The following is a 6,430-nucleotide window of genomic DNA, read 5'->3' as shown; positions in this document are numbered from 1 at the left end:
GAGTGTTAGTGCTTGAATGTTATGCTTGATTCATTTCTGACTTCTCAGAGAAACCCAGTGAGCCGGCTCAAATTTGGGTGAATTCAGTTTGAAATTCCTCATTCCTGTTCAAAATGGTAAAACGTGGAGCGCTCACTGAAAATGAAAGAGTCCGGGTGGTCTAATAAATTTGTGAAGCACTGTGCATGTTTTGATTTCTCCACTATAGATTATAAGTCGATTAGGGACCTGGGTTCTGAGCAGGTTTGGGTGACGGCCGTCAGGTCCATCAACGACTGTGAGGTTCCCTGGTTTGTAAAGTTAATATGTCATTTCTTTTATGATTCTAGAAGAATCAAAATAAGACATCATTTCTGATTAGTCTGCATTACTTTGCAGTTTTTAATTAGCTGTATAATTCAGGAAGTTCTCATGTAATGAACAAAGGGTAACTCAAACCTGATGAGATCATGTAATATCTTTTATTGCCTGTAACTCTGGACAGAGTGCCCTGCTCCGTGTAAAACTTGCCTTTGTTTATCACACTGTATATAAACTCATGTCGCCCTGCAATAAATCGGAGAGAATCATTGAAACACGCACTTGTTTGTCACTCCTTTTTCTCTCCCCTCTGAATCAGAGCCGTTGGCAGGGCCAACACTCGCATGCAGAAGCCCACATGGGCATGGTCATACTCCTGTTATCTAGCTAGATTCAAGTATTGCAACAAATAGTCTGTCCTACAAAGGACAAAGCATGCACTATTTTTCTAAGCTGTGCATGGTGTTGTGCAGGTGGATTTACTTCTTGGCTGATGATCTCATGTTTTCTTAATGTTTGCCCCGCCCTAGTAGTTTCTAGTGTCAATCAATCGCAAATGAGATTAAATCACACTATGGCATGCTGCAATTTTCAAATTGCAGACAGTGCAATATTTCTTTAACCTTGAACATGTCAAAATATCAGTTTGATACAATCTTTTTTTCCATTTTAATGCTAGGTAAAGGTAGCAAAAATGGTAAAAAATGGGTGAGAAGTTATAAAAAATGAGTTACAGTTGGCATAGAATGACACAAAATTGGCAAAACTGTGGAAAAAAATGAGCGAAAAGTGACTAAAATGGGCAAAAACTACGAAAAAGTGGTATTTAATGACGATGAGTAGCTTAAATGGGTGAAACAGCAGAGAAGAAAAGGGGAAAAAGTGGGATAAAAATGGGTTAAAAGTTGTAAAAAAGAGTCAAAATGGGCAAAAAGTAGGCAAAAGTGGTATTAAATGGCAAAAGGTAGCTTAGATGGGTAAAAAGTACAAAAAAGTTTCCCTTTTTTAAGGTTTTCAGGGGGAATCATTTTCAAAATGAAGACATAAAAGAGCCACTTATTGAGGATTTTTTTTACAAAAATCTTACTTTTCTTGCTCATGCATTTACTTTTCTTCATCAGAATGAGAAGAATATGAGAAATGATCATCCCCTTCAATTAAGCAGTTGATATCAAATTTGCTTTAGTAGCCAAAATCACAGAAAGATTTTATTTCTAAGTTTAGCCCTAGTTTAAACTCATCTAATATTGTACACATTTAAAATTCAAAATCACATTGGCAATATTGTAGGAAAAAATGCAATTAGATTATTTTTGCAAATCATTCAGCCCTACATTTTAGGGAATTTTTTGTGGATTTAAGGAGGAAATTTTCCAGTAAATTCAGAACTTTTAGTTGAAATTGTGCTGATGCTCGGCCTTAACCAGTCCTCGTGGGCCATCATTATGAATGAGTCCCCCATCCCTCTCTCAATGACCGACACCGTCTCTGACACTCAGCCTAAACAGCTGCTCTAAAACCCATCCAGGTCTGGATTTTCTGCAGGAAACAAATCCTTCATGAGATATGTGGAAATCATTTCTGGTCAAGACTACTTCCTGGGCTGAGCTTTTAGACTGATCTGGTCTTTTTAATCACAAATATGTGTGAGAAACTAAAGATGCATCCCAAACAAAAGCTCAGCTCTCAGCAGGTTAAAGCATGAAAACATAAATGTAGATGAAAAGAGAAATGAGAGGGTCCTTTCAAAGACAACTCCTGCTAAACTCTGCCCTCTAGTGTCCATATTCAGAGCTACATGCAGGTTCATATTTGCTCTCCAGTGAAGTTCAACTGTTTTTGGTCCAGCATGGCTGAGCTCCAGTCTCCATAACCTTCAACAATGATGCAGCACGGTGAGCTTTAACAGCTCACTGGAGAGCAGGGGTCCTCAACGTTGGGGTCAGGAGACACTGAGAGGGGGTCTCCACATACCTTCAAAAAACTAGGAATATTTAAAAAAATATATTTTAAAAAACCCCCAAAAAAAACATTTTCATCACCTTTTCCCACCAAAGTTATCAATCTTAACACATTGTTGCAACTTAAAACCCATTTTTTGTCCATTTAAAACCCTTCCCACCACTTTTTTTTGCCTGTTTTGCCACTTCTAAACCTAATCTTGAAACCCTCTGCCTATTGTTGGCTCTGCTGACTCACTATTGCCACTATTAACCCCTTTTACCACTTTAACTCATATTTGGGGTCATTTTGCCACATTTATTGATTTTTTTTGGCATTTCTAACTCATTTCTGCTACTTTTAAAATCCAATTTCACCACCTTCCCCACCATTTTTTGCCATCATTAACCCATTTTAGCTATTGTTAATGTATTTTTATTATGTTTTCAACAAAAAGATTTACATATTTAAGAGGTTTACTTTCTACACAGATGAATTCAAATTTGTTCCTTTGATAAAAGTGGTTATTATTCAGGTTAAATATGAAATACCACAGCTTAACTTTCCAATAGACCAGGGTCATCAACTACATTTGCTCAAGGGTCAGATTTATTCTCAGTAGAAACCCTGGGGGCCAGAGAATGGGCCCTCCCCAACTGGGATTTAGCACCAGTATTAACACATTTTTTACACTTTTAACCCCTTTTTGATACTTTTTGCACCATTTGCCTCTGGAACCCAAATTTTTTTGTGAGATTTTAACGTTTTAACCCTTTTGAACCATTTTCCTTGCATGTTTAATCCCTTTGGTGCCACTGACGCTTTTCTTCTATTTTTGCCACTTTTTAACCCCTTTTATTACATTTTTCAACCATTTTTGCAACTTTAAAACCAATTTTGCCATTTTTAACCCATTTTTGATACTTGTTGCCTCTTTAACCCAGTTTTTGCCATCCTTTAACCCACTTAAACCACTTTTCCTGCATGTTTCATGCACTTTGTGCCACTCTTATCAATTTTTGACACTCTTCTTCCATGTTTTCCACTTTTTAACCCCTTTTCATTACTTTTTTTGCATTATTTCTTATCATTTGTAACCATTTTTTGATACCTTTCACCCCTTTTACCATTTTTTCACACATTTTAACCTTTTTTTCACTACTTTTTCTGCCAATTTCTGTCATAAACCAGTTTGCCATTACTCACCCATTTTTCAACTCTTTAACCCCTTTCCCCACTTTATCTGGTCATTTTTGCAGCACTTCTGCCAACTTTAACTATTTTTTAGATATCTACTAATTATGACAGTAAATTTCTGTTTAAAAAGATCAAATGTTCAGTCATTCTAAAAATGTTTCAGTATTAATTGTTTGTGGGATGGATTTAACAGCTGCAGACATTTAAAGCCAAAGGATACTCTTAAAACCACAACATCTTCTTTTCCTCCTTTTCTGAATTTAAGGATCTTTCGGGGGCCGGACAGGAAGCTTTGGGGGGCCTGATCTGGCCCCCAGGCCACCAGTTGATGATCAGTGCAATAGACCATGATTTTTTTTTTGGCGCCCAGCCAAACCAGGGGCCCATGGAGGTCGGCAAAACCATAGTCCATTGTAAAGTTAGGCTGTGGTATCCATATTTCATTTTAAAATGTTTCTCAAATCTCTAAAATATGTTAAAAATATGGCAAAAAATGGTGGAAAATGCGGTGAAATTGGATTTTAAAAGTAGAAGAAATGCTTTTGAAGTGGCAAAAATTAGATAAAAAATGGAAAAAAAAGTCAAGAATGAGTTTAAGTGGCAAAAATGGGCATAAATAGTGGTAAAAAGGAGTTAGAATGTGGCTAAAATTGCATTAATTTGGCAAAAATGGGTTAACTGAGAAGGAAAATAAAGGCAGAAATTGGTTAAACTAGCAAAAATGGGTATATCATCGGTAAATTTGGGTTAAAATGGGAAAAATTGAGTGTAAAAAGTGGTTAAAATGGGTAAGTAGCAGCAATAATGGGTCAACAGAGACAACATTCAACTTAAGTGGCAAAAATTGACTTAGAAATGGCAAAAACGGGCTGGAAAAAAGTGGTGGACAGAGTTTAAAACTTAAAAAAATATCTGTTAAATGGTAAAAATGTGTTAAAATTGGTGGGAAAAAAACGATAAAAGGGGTAAAAAATTTGACAAAATTGGTGTAAAGTGGCAACAGTGTAATTTAAAAAATATTCTTAGTTTTTTAGAGACAACTGGTGACCCCCCTCTCAGTGTCTCGCGACCCCAGAGGGGGTCCCGACCCCAAGGTTGAGAACCACTGTTCTAGACATAGGCGGCTGCATATATGGTTTGACCCCGAAAAAATTCTAACAAAAGGTTTCTCAGTGGTTTACAGTGGTGTCAGATGTGCTTAATAACATACTAAAAGTTTACCAAAGTTTGACCTCTAGAAAGGCGTCATTTTCAAGATGGCGGCCCTCAGGTCAGAATCTGTGCTCTTCCACCAAACAACACTGCCACTGCCTTGGTCCCGCGGTCCTCTGTGACATTCCTTGCTTGATGTGGGAGCAGAAACTCATTTGCACAGGACTGGATGGTTGATTGACCATTCACAAGTTTCTGGAACGCCGTCTGTACGTCAAGGATGAAGTTTGAGTAAAATGGTTTACTCTGTGCTGCCAACAACATTTCAATGAGGCAAGCCATTTCAAATGTCAGTATTCTCTTCCAACATCTTCTGAATTGCTGAAAATTGTGAATTTAGTTTTTGAGCTCAAATTCTGACTTTGGAGTCTTACATATTTGCAACTTTAATTTGACAAATTCTGATGTTTTTCTGTCAAAATTATGTCTTTTTCATTAAAAAATCATTTCTTCTTTTAAACAATCAACCATATGCTCTAAGGCAGTGACTCTCAACTGGTGGGTCAGGACTCAAAAGTGGGTCGTGAAGCTTTTCCCAGTTGGTTACCAAGGTGGACTTGGAAGAAAACATGGTAATAAGTCTCTGTATGGAAGCCCTAAGTGGACTGATAGTGTTTTATAATGTATCAACCATTCCTTGTAATGAAATGACCAATACATGACATTGTAAAGTTTGATTATAGACCCTCACCTGCATAAACTCACTTATGCACGTTCCATGAGAAAGTTGTGTTTATAAAACTGTAATTTCTCACGTGCAAACACTAAATTGTAGATCAATACATAAATAAATGCATTTTTTACGTTTTCCTGTAATAAGTACATTTCAGTATTTTTTATTAATTTCCTTTCTGTTGGAAACAAAGCTGTTTTTTTCCATGATAACCAGGAAATTCTTCAAGAAATGTCCACATTTGGAAGCTGTCTTGGGAAAATGGAGTCAAATGTGATGCATGCATGCGCGTCCTTATGTAATGAATTTCTTTTTGAACACGTTTGTTATTCCTTCTGCAGTGTTCCTTTTAGGCTCCGATCTGAAACATTTTCATTCAATAAATCTAAGAGTTTGAAAATCTTGGCTCACATTATCTTTAAGGAGGTGGAGGTGAGTCGTTATATTTGACCAGTTCAGACCAGTTTGCTCTGAAAAATTGATGTTTTGTGTCTCGTAAATTTTCCAAATCTTAAAAAGTATTTTTCTATATGAGAATCATGTTTGAAAGATTTAATAACAGATTTTTAAAGATTTTGATAACATTTCATTGTGTTAAAAATGCTGTTTTACACATTTATTTATGAATTTCAACCTCCAATTATTTGTATTTTTGACTTCCCAAGTGTGAAATTAGGAATTTCACTTCTCAGAAATGTATAATTTACCTCTGAGATTAAAATAAAACCTTTCAGTCCTTCCTTTCTGAAACTTTACCATGAGAGAAATCCTGTGGCTTTTCTAAATCTTGGAAACAATCTTTTTTCATTTTAGCAATACTTTCAAACATTTTGTAATGTAAAAAAAAAAACACAAAAAACATTTATTTTAGACTTTAATGACTTCAGTCAAATAGTTTAAAGTTTTTTAATGAACTTCCTGAGTAGAAAATTGACATTTGAATCCTCATAAATTTAAACCTATGAGATAAAAAGTTCTGATGTTATAGTCTTGCTGGCCGCAACTTTAAAATGCAAAAAAAAAAAAAAATGTTTTTTTTTTCTTTAAGGAAAACTTTTTGAATTAAAAAAGCACCAAACGCCTTAAAATTCATGTTTGTGTTCTGTG

Source organism: Cheilinus undulatus, linkage group 13 (assembly GCF_018320785.1).
Source record: "Cheilinus undulatus linkage group 13, ASM1832078v1, whole genome shotgun sequence".
Taxonomy (NCBI): Eukaryota; Metazoa; Chordata; class Actinopteri; order Labriformes; family Labridae; genus Cheilinus; species Cheilinus undulatus.
The sequence above is the reverse complement of the archived record's forward strand: the minus strand, read 5'-3'. Positions refer to the sequence as shown.